This window comes from Accipiter gentilis, chromosome Z, assembly GCF_929443795.1.
Source record: "Accipiter gentilis chromosome Z, bAccGen1.1, whole genome shotgun sequence".
In the NCBI taxonomy this organism is placed as follows: Eukaryota; Metazoa; Chordata; class Aves; order Accipitriformes; family Accipitridae; genus Astur; species Astur gentilis.
In genome coordinates this window covers 74,754,851-74,766,923 of record NC_064919.1, presented here as the reverse complement: position 1 = coordinate 74,766,923, position 12,073 = coordinate 74,754,851, and the positions used below count along the sequence as shown (strand labels likewise).

At 37.5% G+C, this 12,073-nt stretch overlaps 1 protein-coding gene across 1 annotated transcript in view; it reads left to right on the top strand.

The window, feature by feature from the left end:
• Positions 1-12,073, top strand: part of SLC1A3 (solute carrier family 1 member 3) — a 66,100-nt gene that overhangs the window by 412 nt on the left and 53,615 nt on the right. The window lies entirely within an intron of this gene.

Sequence of the window (12,073 nt, the reverse complement as noted above, 5' to 3'; positions counted from 1 at the left end):
GAAAGCTGCATGTTGAAGTTTAATTATTATAGTATCCCTAAGGAGAATTTTGGTGAAAAAAATAACTTGGTTAATGGATTCTTCTCCTAAAAAATCAGATACATTAACTGAATTGAATGTTTTAAATTCAATCTTTTTCTACCAAAGCCAGCTGCAGCAAAATGCTCAGGATGTAATTTTTATTTACCTAATCTACCAAAATATAACACCATGCAGTGACAAGCAAAGTCCTCAATGAATGAAATGAAGTGACATTTTCAATCAAAGGTGTATATTAGAGCCTCAATCTTTTCAGTTTTGCCTTTGATAAATGCAAAACAATCAAACATAAGTACAAGCTTATGCTCTCTCAGTCATTCACACTCTTACACATGCATCTTTCAGATGCCATTGGGGCAACAGTGGCAATGTTCCTTATTCAAAGGACTGCAAGATAGCACCTGATTAAATGCCTTTTTAGAGTATATGGAGAGGAATCCAGAATATCAAACAGCATTTAGATTTGGAATGCACCAAAATGTAAATTTAAAATATTGCTACACTTTTTGAATTTACATTAGAAAGAGAATCTTCTGAAAAAACACACATTTTTTTAAACAAATTTTTCTTTATATAACTATGTGATCAGTTTTGGTAGTTTTCCTTTAACTACAGATTTTCTAAATGACACCATATGTTTCATGGAATACCATTCTTTATAGTGTGAGAAAGAACATTATGGCTTTACTGTACTACTTTCATTTTTATTTTCTAATTAGTTTAAAATATAAAACTGTGAATCTGCTCATGAAAACCCATATGTTAGCACTTAAAGATAAGGGTATATATCCTACACCGATGTAGGCCCTAATGTCCTTGATAATGCTGTTCTGTATAAATCTTCTTGCTATGTTTCTACAACTTTTTCAGGAAGTAAAATTTTAGGGCTTTATCATCATTGTTGTTTCGGGAAGTAAAATATTAGTGCTTTACCATTATTGTTGCTTGATACCACATCTGCAGGGTTATTTTAAATTAATTTCAGTTTTGATGGTCTTCTTCTAGGAGACAATTATATTAATTTGCATATTGGTAAAATATATTTCGTTGCTATAACAGAAATGTCAGTCTCATATTTATCAACAGTATTTGATCACAAGTGCTTTGAATTCCTAAATAAGAACTTGTTCAATGCAAAAACCCCATTAATATCAGGGGTAAAAAAATGTAGGCATTTTATCTACAATGGACACAAAAGGCAGAAGAAATTAAGCAGGTTTTGAAACACTGTCTGATCTCAAAGGAATGCAATTTTTAGATTGTCACCTGCTTATACTGCACAAGACCAATGTGCTGTTGCAACTTTTCACTGTCATCTAGCTCCATTGTGACTCCCATAAATTTGGCAATGTGTGAACAGAAATGTAGGCTGTACGAGTGTTTCTACTGTTATTGCATGTTCCAATTAGCTTTGGGTGACCAGTGACAAACGTCTGCCCACAGCTCCACTACCACCTACAGCAATGGCAGAGTACCAATAAGGCTGAAATACAAGTTGGAGAATTAATGAAAATGTGCAGCCTAGGATGAGCTGGCTGCTCCAATTCTGCTTATGAACCTATAGACATATCTGGTATAATATGTGGAAAAATGTCTTCTCATTACTATGATGGAATACTCCAAAATTTTCTCACATTTGTTATTTGTGGTGTAATTTTACAGTACATATATGTTATTAGAACAGTAAGTTTACACTTGGTAGCTGATAAAAAAAGTAAGATTTGGTTTTTGGAAGGAGTTTTTTTGCTGTTGTGGAAATATTTGGAAGTAGGTAACAAAGAGTTTGGAAAACACTCAGTGGTTGAACTCCATCTGTCTAGTTTGGCAAGGACTAAATTGTTACCATCTCTCAGTTGTTTGGTGATCTGCGGAAAATCAAATGGTGGGCTTGATCCCTTTCTTAGCAGGCAGTAATCAACATTGTGAAATCAATCCACCAGTTAGCAGTCTTATCAGAGATGCTTGGATGTCAGTGTAGGTGGAAACCAAACTACGCTCTGGCCAGGATTGAATCATTACAAGAAATGATGCTTAAAGCTCTCTGTAATCTAAACAGACAGTTGACATCAGTTTTTAGGGTAGTCAGTCCAGCAATTTTCATAAAGACTAAATTCAGGAAAAGCAAAATGTTAGCTTTAAAGAGAGCAACCCTTCTTCAGAAACATTTATTTCAGGCCTCTTGTCAAAGGACTGACATGAAAAAAGCCTATTTAATAGAGCATTTCGGATTTTTTGCTGAGCAAGATTGATGCTGGTAGAGGTTAAGTGGATAGGATCATGCATCTTAGCCCAGTTTCAGGACTGTAGTTTATAACAGGCACTTGAGTTTGTGTGTGTGGCAACATGTACTTTGCTATGAAGTGGGCAACTACAACATGCATTTGTTTGTGCTACGTACTGATATTTTGCAGAGAGAGTAGACATTTTCTGGCATTCACGTGGTAAGGAGAAATACAGCCATCTACCCGAAATTCTGCTGTTAGTCTGATTCTGAACGGAATTCTGAAATGAATTCTAGACTAAATTCACTAGGTGCTACAACACACAACCAACTAATCTCTAAAAACCTAATGATTAAGATGCAAGAAGTTATAATTCATGTTGAGAATTACATAGCACTATTCTCCATTTCCCAAAAACCTCATGAAGGTCCTTCTGACTGCACATTCTGCATAGAGAGGGTCTGTCCAGCACATCATCATTATCATCGTTGTTGCTATTTTTAGTGAAATTTAAACTGCTTTCAAACCCTTTGAGAAACTTTGAGAAAAGCATGATCAGTAAGTGAGCTATGGTACAGTTTTTCAGATTCTTCTGGTACACCTAGAAATATTACATTCATTTTCTGCAGTGGATCTTGGCAAAAACCAATAGATGAGAGCAATTATGTGAGGCAAACTTGGGAAGCTGACCACTGGTAAATTCAGAGAGTCACGATGACCAGGAACAATTTAAGGTAGGCTAGGGGTCATGGTGGCTCATGGAAAATCTGCAGGAAGTCTTGCAAACTTTGAAGTGCTAGCCAAATTACTGGCAAAATCTCAGGCAATGCCCTCTCTCCCACGCTATTTAGCTCCATCATCCTGTCCCCAAAATGCCTTCCTTTCAGATGCCCTTCCTTCAGCAGACTGTCTTGATTCTCTGCTACTTACCTCCCATTTTCCAAAAATGCCACAGGAGTCCAGACTTTACTCTGGCAGGACTCCTAAATGCCAAAGAATGTCCTGTGGATTCTGAACTTGTACTGAAGGAAAGATTGAGACACACAGAGCTGCTGAGCAGAGATCCTGAGAAGCTGTTCACAGAGAAATGTTTAATTGAGGGGCTCAATGAAGTAGAGGGAGGTTGTGGAGCAAGTACTATAAAAAGCAGTTTCTGCATAGTTATGAAGCCATTATAGCTCCAAACTGTTAGCTAAAATCCTCTTTACACCACCAAAGTTATATGCTGCAGTTGTCCACTGGGACATTCAAGGAGTAGGGAGATGGACCCAGTTCTGTTTTCTGGCTACCTGTCTACCAAAGGGAGCACAGGACTGGCTGTGTCATTGAACCCAGTCACAATAAATGTGAAATGTAGACAGGCCCATACATCTGTTGTACGACAGCATGCACCATACATGATTCCAGAACTTTCCAACACCTTTATAAACAAACCTATTTAAAAGTATAGGAAGGCAGGAAAGATGAAGGCATTGCCAATGTCCATATGCCCCTGAAAACAGCAAAGAGTTAAATAAAGCCTGCAGATGATCATTCATAATACGGAAGGAAAAAACTCCTGCAAACCCCCTAAAATATCTGAACAGCGAAAAGCTGTGCAGAGTAGAGATTGTCCTATCTCAATACACTCCTGGTCTGAACAATAGTTTAGAATGAGTACTAAGAGGTACAAGTCTGTAATACACAGGTAGACAGAATCCTGGATAACGCCCACAAAAAAGACAGTCTCTTTTAAGTTGAATCGACACCTTTTCTGCTACTGGCAGTTCCTCTGTATCCACTGAAGACTGAAGCTGACATACCCAAAGAAGGCTATTTGACCCCATTACACACTGAAAATGAACACGATGACAATGCCTAAGGCAGCCATGGTAAAATTTGCATAAGAACAAAGCAAAGATCCAACACTATAGGAGAAATAGCTGTAGGAGGTGAGTCCTAGCTGAGAGAATACGTTAAAACACAAAGACAGAAACGTGACACCAGACAAAAGATTAAGGTATATAGAAGAAAATCAAGATAGTTTGGGTACAGCTAAGGAGAAATTAATTCTATTGATGCTGAACTCAGAGGTTACCGCTGTCCCAGTGCTCTCTCCTAAAGAACCTGCCCGGCACGATTGCTTTCCCTCTTGAGTGACAAAACCTTCCTAAGTAATATTCTGAAAAAATTGCTAAGCAAAACCTTAATTATTTTTGAAATTAAGAAATAGTTATAATTTTATGAAAAAAAACCAAACAGATGCCATAAGATCCAGAGTAACGCTTAAAAATTTAAAAGAGATGATCCTTTTCAAAAGGGAGAAAAAGTATAGAAATAGAAAGAACTTTAATTCTACTAGTAAGTAGCCAGTAATAAAAGTCAGACTGTGAAATACAAACAGTACACTAATTCAGCAGTTACTTACAAAATAAAATTATGTTAATTAATTACCATAATCTTAATTTCTTACCATAGAAACAGCACTGGTTGTTGGACTGCTGTACGTGGCACAGAGTAACAACAATAAACTTGGCTACTTTGTGAATCACAGTTGTGCATTCTGGAGACAGCAGCTTTGCATACATGCACAGTAAAGATACAAAATGTACTAAATATAGACTTACTACTGTCTTATTTCCTCTAAATTGTCAAATCAGTGGATTTGCAATCTGATACTCAAAAGTAGTGTGTCTCAGTGGTCATAAAACAATCCAGAGAAACATACATTCACTGGACTTTTCATACAGCTTGTGAAAAGGAAGGTGAGATTCTCAAAATTCTCTTTAGAAATTAAATTTAAATTTATTTATGTAATACCACTTCTTACAAAGCAGACTTCAAGGCTATCCCGGGTGGAATGCAGGACAGTAACTGCATGAGATATTTGGGATGCTTATGTGGTTTCTCAGAGATTTTACAGGAAAATCCCCTGAATGCCAGTAGGATATGGCAATCATGCTATCAAAAGTTATGTTACAACAGAAACAGAGGTCATCTCAAAGACTGTAAAAAAATCGGTTCTGTTGAGCATCAAAAGGGACTAAAAAGACATTTCCGCATCAAATTAACTAGTATTATGGCTTGCTGGTCCTTTCCACTTTTCTGTAGTCATGCACTGTTGTCACTATGGCAACTGCAAAGCAGTACAAAATCATAAGCAAGGTGCCAATTATTTGGATGCTGAGTAAATGTTTAACATTGTTGGATCCTTACTAGCACCCTAGCTACTGTAAAGCTAGAAAGAGTTGTCATCTGCACTGGAATGCTTTTGAGTTGGCCACAATGAAGGTGTAGCTGAAGATGGCATGTTCAGTTGTTTATGAATACCTGAAACTTTCATTCATGTGGCTTAAATTTCTCACACAATTTTTTGAAATAACCAGGCATCTAAAAGTTTCCAGAGATTTTATGTTACCAAAGAAAAACTATTTTTATAAAATACTTATATTTTTAGGTGAATCAAGATAAAGTGCATTTGAAAAATTATACAAAGAAATCCAATATTAAAGACAAGTAAATAAAGAAATTAGATCTCCTGGATGTTAATAAGGCTGCTAAAAAAGTAAGATATAAATGCAGGCATTGTGATAATTTGTACTGTAGCATTGACTTCTAGATTAGTTGCTGAGAGACACTGACTTTTTTATTTTTTTCACACCTTGTTAAAAAAATCAGATGTTCTGGAACCACGAACTGCATGAAATAATCCATGCAGTCACTTTAGCTGTATATATCCTCTGTCCATCCTCCCAATTTCTTTCATTTACTGTCCATTCCCTTCAGATTTCGTATTTCATTCAGTTTCAGATTACAATTCAGTAATCCCCTCACTACGGGAAAGACATGGAGGTGCTGGAGCGTGTCCAGAGAAGGGCAACCAAGCTGGTGAAGGGTCTAGTGAGCAAGTCTTATGAGGAGCGGCTGAGGGAGCTGGGGCTGTTTAGCCTGGAGAAGAGGAGGCTGAGGGGAGACCTGATCGCTCTCTACAACTGCCTGTAAGGACGTTGTAGTGAGGTGGGTGCTGGTCTCTTTTCCCAAGTAACAGGCAATAGGACGAGAGAAAATGGCCTCAAGTTGCACCAGGGGAGGTTTAGATTGGATATTATGAAAAATTTCTTCACCGAAAGGGTTATCAAGCATTGGACCAGGCTGCCCAGGGAAGTGGTGGAGTCACCAGCCCTGGAGGTATTCAAAAGACGTGTAGATGTGGCACTGAGGGACATGGTTTAGTGGTGGGCTTGGCAGTGTTAGGTTAATGGTTGGACTTGGTGATCTTAATGGTATTTTCCAAACTAAATGATTCTATGATTTGGGGGATTTAGTGTATTTTGTCATATATTTGTTTCTCAGCATATTACAGCTCAGTTCAACCTGGAGCTTTGGAGAAATAAGGCAATACCAGTGCCTCCTCCTATACTAATTTATCCAACTGTGGTTTTCATAGAATATGCTATGCTATCAACAATGTATATTTGAAATCAGCTAGGCTTTTGACCAAGGAGTTTTAAATTAGTCATTAATACAACAAAAATAGATGGTATGGAATAGGAAAGAAACTATGACAAATATGGAAAGAACAAATGGAAATTATTCCAGAGAATTTTTACTGCTTGAAGTTGTCCTGACACAGTTTGTACTTTAATCAACAGGATGAAACCATGGGCTGTGTAACTTCTTAAAATCCATACAAAAGAAATTTATTTTAATGATAGATTTTATAAAGCATTTTTTAACAAAAGAGGAAAATAATAGGTCCAGTGAACTGTACAAAAGTGAAAAGAAAACAGTTAAAATTAGGAAAAAAGGCAAAGAAAACCAGAATGGTAACAGGAGAATGAGGTGGATAACAATGTATTACTGTTACTCATATTTTGTGATTGTTCTTCCATGTCCTTTATCGTAGCAGCAGCTATATGCACCTTTTGAATTCTTGTTCAATTCTGTACATTGAAGAAATGCATTTTCTTGCTTGAAATTTGATATGTCTATGTATTTTCTATTAGCATGGATAGAAGATCATAAATGGAAATCAGCTTGACAGTTACAAAGTGTGTACTTATTTTTCACCATTTACTGTAACTTAGCATAACTGAAAATTCATTTATTCAAAAGAAGTCTAAAAAGGTGGGCCTTAGGTGTGAAGCATTATTTACACTGAAACATAAGCTAGTCTCTAAAACTGACTCTAGTAAATCCTCTGGTTTTACCATTCATGAGGACTAAATGAAAAAAAAAGAATAAAACTGCTTTTGTATGAATATAGCAGGAATATTAATTAGGGAATTCTTGGGTGTACTAACAAAAGGCAGTTGATAAATAAGGCTACTACATATATTTTTGTGTCTTTTAAAATAATTTTGACTTGGAAATACATATGTTAAGCAAACATAGACGTACAATCTAGTCCTTCAAAACCTAAAACATAAGCAAAGGAAGCTGCATATGGAATCCAAATCTCAGACCTGGGTGTCTTTTTAGTGCATGAGCAAGAGCGAGGAAACTGAAAAGAATAACCCCACAAGTCCACAAGCTAAGGATATAACTGCCTAAAACTTGCCAGGAGAAAAACAAACAAACAAACAGGTTTGCATTCCTACTGCCACTCCTTTCTGAGTGAGTCAGGAAGGACCGTGCCAGATATTTTCACCTAGTCAAGATCCAGAAGCACAAGAGTCCTCACCTTGGGAATGGTGTCAGCAGTGCTTGAGGAATTGGCTTACTCTTTTCCTTTCAGAAGGCAAGTTACAGGGGGATGTAACTGCACTATTCCTTTCAAAGTTGTCATCAGGCAGAAGGAAATGTAAGATTTCTAAAGGCAAATACATATGCCAAGAGAGCAAAAGGCAGCATGATGTTTTAACCTAATGGCTAAAACACTCATCTGTGACAGGGAGTCCCAGGCTGTGAAGTAATCCTTTGAGTAAGAACAGGAACACAGGGCATCCCAAATCTAGGTGATTCTCTGTGTGTGTGTGTGTCAGTTGCGTTCAGTTTCTAGATCCATGGGACTTAGCCTGGAATTAGGCAAATGGATGTTTAGGTCATGGCAATTCTGAGAAAAATACAAGCACAACAGTGGGAAGTGAGGGGTCTTCCGAAACAAACGGAGAACCGCCCACTAACTTTATGCATATCCAGAACTAATCTTATTTAGAGAGACTTTGAAGTTCAGGATTTGGACTCAGGTACTTACTGTGTAATTAAGTATTGTTCCAGGTGCCAGTTTCCCTTGGCCATTTCTGTGACCTTTAAGGTAGGCAAATTCTGCCATTCTGAATAACACCTAACAGTGAGAAGAAAGGTATCATAACCTATATGAGGCTACATCTAAATTAATCCTCTATGCTACAGCGTATCCTTCAGATGAGTTAACTCACAAGAAGTTAGGCATGAAACCTCTTTTTAATCAACTGAAATAAAACACTTTTGGAAATTCATGTGTTCAAGGAGCTGTTGACCTGTAAACTAAACAGATAGAAGGTTCTAGTTATGAATAGTTTCATAGTCATACTGAGGTTTTTAGGGAAGAAGTGGCTCAACTAGCAAAATTAAACATCTAGGGACTGAAAGCATCCTAGCTATCTTTTTAAAAAGATAGCAACATGATTCCATGAATTTCAGTCATGAACCTGATTTCCTTATCAAAGGAACTCACTGAATGATAAATCAAGCATAAATAAAGGATTCCAGTAATGCTTACACCTTATATGACAAAAGTCTTGTATTCTACAACAGGAAACACTTCCTCTCAGTCTCTCAAGGTTGTTTGCATGTGTCAGCAAAATACTGGAAAAAGGAGATTCTTTAAAATCTTTTAACAAAGTCTGCCACGTGAGTTGTGTTCCATTACTCAAGCCATTCTGGCATAGGCATATCCTGATTCAACAAAACACTTAATACTCTGGCAAACATCTCAGTTACAGATTTAGATTATCAGTGCTAAGCTAAATTAACAGGTAGTTTTGTAGGAATGAAAAGTTGGACTAGGTCCACAGAGACATGAATGCATAATATGAATCTCCCAAAAATGATGGTGTAAAACTGCATATCAAGGAAGCCAAGCCTACAATGAACTGTTTTGCAGTGTATGTCTAAGGTGGAATTAAAAAAACAAATAAACAAATAAAGGCAACTATCAAGGTCTAACCTCACGCTCTCTGTTAAACTACACTAGAAGTTCTTCAGAGTAGAGCTCTGTTTTCTGAGCGTGTTTGCACAAAAGTCTTGGCACTGAGGGATCTCAGTCTCATTGACTGCAATCCCTCGGTGTTAACTATACTGTAAAAAAGAAAATAATATGGATGGACAGCTGGAACTGTAGTAGAGAAGAAAATTCAGTGTTGCTAAGGACTATGTCAGCTTCCAGTTGAGGAAAAACAGAAAAGAAAGAAAAGTAAAGGCAAGAAAGGAACTATGTAAACTTTAAGAGAGCAGTTTTCTTATCTTTTAGGATCTATTCTTTAAGGGATAAAAACTTTAACATTATTCGAAAACGTAAAGCAGCAAAGTAAACTCAGGCATGAAAAAAAGTTAGTACAGTGACTTTGTAAAGCACTGACTAGGACTGTAATTCTAAATAATACTTCACAAAATACAATCTGGCATATATTGTGAACATCTGCTCTTTTTTATATGCATAATAAGAGAGTATTCCTGAATTTTGATGGAATTATTTGTTATTTTTTGCAGAAGTATTTTTTCTATAACTCAGAGAGTAGTGAGAGTACATAAACCAGGAGTAGTTTGTCTTTTAATAAAGTCTTTAGTCTGAGGATGAAATCAAAAATAATGTCCCTATTCCATAAGGAACAGTCTGCTTCAGTGCCAGCAGCAGTGACAACTCTTCCCCATTCCAAATCCTCTACAAATGCCCTGCAGTTGCTTGTCTTATAAATAACAACAAAAGAGAAATCACAGATGAGAAATAAATACAAAAACAGTTCAAGTAAAAGAAGAGAAAAATTAAGAAAAAATTTGAAGGCAAACAGAGAAGCAGAAGCTGGATAAAAAGAGAACAATCTTTTGGACATGTTCTCAAGGGAAGAAAAGTACCTCCTAATTGGGGAAGAAGGGCAAATTAACCCAATAACTAGAGAGAGAAGGGAAAAAAATGTGTAACATTGGAGCCAAGAAGTAGCAAGAGACAGATTTTAGTGATTTTTTAAAAAACTTTTTAACAGCACTCAGATATATCCTCAGATGTGGAATAACAAGTGTCCTGGTTTAGGCAGTACCTCATAAACCAGTGATTTTACTCATTCCTTCATTACATCAGTTCTTCCTCACAGCTTCAGACTCCAATTCTATGATCTCTGTCCACAAAATCCAAGGAGGTGCTGCTGTGTCTGCAAGTAAAGACAACATGCAAGTGCCCAGCCATAGCTGTACAGGTTTTTCAGGAGTTCAGGCACCTCCAGAGTTAGGCAGTGGCAGGCAGAGGCTTTGAGTGTCTTAATTTTGAGCTGTGCATTAAGTTCCTATGTATCTGTGTTAATCTAGCTCGAAATGCCCATAAAATGAATATTATAAAATATGTCTGGATCTTTGCAAATTGTAACCGAATAGTGATGTTAGAAGTCCGGTGTGATTTTTTTTGGAAGGTAATAACTCCCACTAAATAAAGAAAATCTTCAGGGTCAGGTTCAGGAGGCAGGTGTTCGTGATGCACAGTGACTGCAGCACTGCACCTCTGTCTCTCTTCAGTATAGCTGAGAGCACCATGGCACTCTCAAGACCCCTGAGCAAAGGTAACACTCTGACTTCTGTTCTGATGCAGGGAACAACTCTTTGACATCAGTGTAACTACACATTTGCTTTTCTCTGGATGTGTCTCTTTCTAGAATTCTGTCCAGGTGGAACTGGAAGATTTTTGCCTGATGTTTTCTAATCTTACACAACTTAATGGAGGCAGGAGTTTCAGCTAAATTGCCTGATGACTGGAAGTCTTGGAAAGTCCCGGAGTGCATGTATGCATGCACAGTAGACTCTGTGGGCAATGACTTTAGCACTCCCAGGAAGTGCCAGGCCTGCCACAAAGTGGTATGTGCTGTCCAGGACTACCATGGGTATTCCATTCGTGCACAATAAGTATAGTGCATCCTGACTAAAGTAGGTATGTGTTTTATATACAGGTAAACCGGGTAGTTCATTCTTCCCAACAGAATTGTCAACAAGTTGTAAGGTATCACTTTGCTGCCAGAACCATCCCATACCACAATATACCATATCATTGGGATCTTCTGGATCCCAGTCATGTCTAGGATATCTAGCTCTTCTATGGTAACTTCTCCCATGGCTTCCCTCATGCTATCTCTCAAGCAAAGGAGAGATAGCTATTTGTGTCCAAATTAACCCATATTCCACTTCAGTATAGCCACTTATAAGAGTTGCTTGGAGAACAGGTCCTTAAGCTCTCTGCTGCACTGGCATCATCCAGTTAAAAGAGAAGGTACATATCACACAAAGATATAGACACCTATACATGTGAGATTCTCTGCTGGGTCTCTGTTAGATGAGAGCTGTAGAGGAATAACAGCTAGTTTATTAAGCCAATTGATACTTGGTCTTCTTCAGGTCTGAAACAGAGAATCAAGTTCATGTGGAAAACATTTATTCTAAATTCAGTCTCAGAAGAAGAGAACTGAAGGAATTTTAAGCTACCTATTAGCTCCAGTTCTGGATTGCCATAGGAAGAGTAACTGATAAGGTTGCTTAAGGGTATGTTTTTGTGATTGATTAAGCCAGTCCTACCTCTGTCCCTGGCTGTGTATTTCCACCCCCAAATGTTTGCTTTCTTTCCTTGCCATCACACCAGCACCACCATCATCTAG